Below are 1,240 nucleotides of genomic sequence, written 5' to 3'. Positions count from 1 at the left end.
AGCAGGAAAGTACTTACGGTCAGATGATCCGCGACACGTTTTCCAGTTACAGAGGTAGGGGAACGAGGTATTACGCTGCTGAGTACCAGGCCACGTGGGCATTCAGGGGTAATGAAGCAGCACCTAAGAAAAATTGGTTAGAAAATGCAATTTCCGAATGTGCTGCCCGTCCGTGTACCTGCAGCTACCTCGCCGCTGCGGCACAGGATTGTGTGTCTGTGGGAGGAGGGATGGTCAGAGTTGCGGAACACCTAGCTGTGACATAAACGACACGGCCGTGGCGCTGCTCCTCGTGCCCGCTGCAGCAGGGGGAAGTACTCTTAACGCGCCTCCGGATACGGCACCGTCGTCTAATGTGTGCCCCGTTTCGTTGCCACCCATGGCAAACCATGGGCTTATATTTCAGTACGGTAACGCCCGCTAGCACACGGTGAGGGTTTCTACTGCATGTCTCCGTGCTCGGAAAACCCTACCGTGGCCAGCAAGGTCAGCGGCCGGAGTGGCCGAGCGGTTATAGGCGCTTCAGTCTGGAACCGCGCGACTGCTACGGTCGCAGGTTCGAACCCTGCCTCGGGCATGGGTGTGTGTGATGTCCTTAGGTTAGTTAGGTTTAAGTAGTTCTAAGTTATAGGGGACTGATGACCTCAGATGTTAAGTCCCATAGAGCTCAGAGACATTTGAAACATTTGAACCAGCAAGGTCACCGGATCTCTACCGAACTGAGAACGTTTGGAGCATTGTGGGCAGGGCCGTCCAACCAGCTCCGGATGTCGAAGATCTAACGCTCCAATTGGAAATAATGCGGCACGGTATCACTCAGGAGGACATGCATCATGTTTGTTAATCAGTGCCAAGCCGAATAACTGCTTACGTAAGAGTCACAGGTGAACGAAAACTCGCGCTATTCGTCCACGAGACTCGGAGGGCCATAGACACGGGTTCCCAGGTAGATGCCGTGTTTCTCGACTTCCGCAAGGCGTTGGATACAGTTCCCACAGTCGTTTAATGAACAGACTATCAGACCAATTGTGTGATTGGATTGAAGAGTTCCTAGATAACAGAAAGCAGCATGTCATTCTCAACGGAGAGAAGTCTTCCGAAGTAAGAGTGATTTCAGGTGAGCCGCAGGGGAGTGTCGTAGGACCGTTGCTATTCACAATATACATAAATGACCTTGTGGATGACATCGGAAGTTCACTGAGGCTTTTTGCGGATGATGCTGTGGTATATCGAGAGGTTG

Source organism: Schistocerca serialis, chromosome 12, assembly GCF_023864345.2.
Source record: "Schistocerca serialis cubense isolate TAMUIC-IGC-003099 chromosome 12, iqSchSeri2.2, whole genome shotgun sequence".
NCBI classification, from domain to species: domain Eukaryota; kingdom Metazoa; phylum Arthropoda; class Insecta; order Orthoptera; family Acrididae; genus Schistocerca; species Schistocerca serialis.
This window is presented reverse-complemented; position numbering follows the sequence as displayed.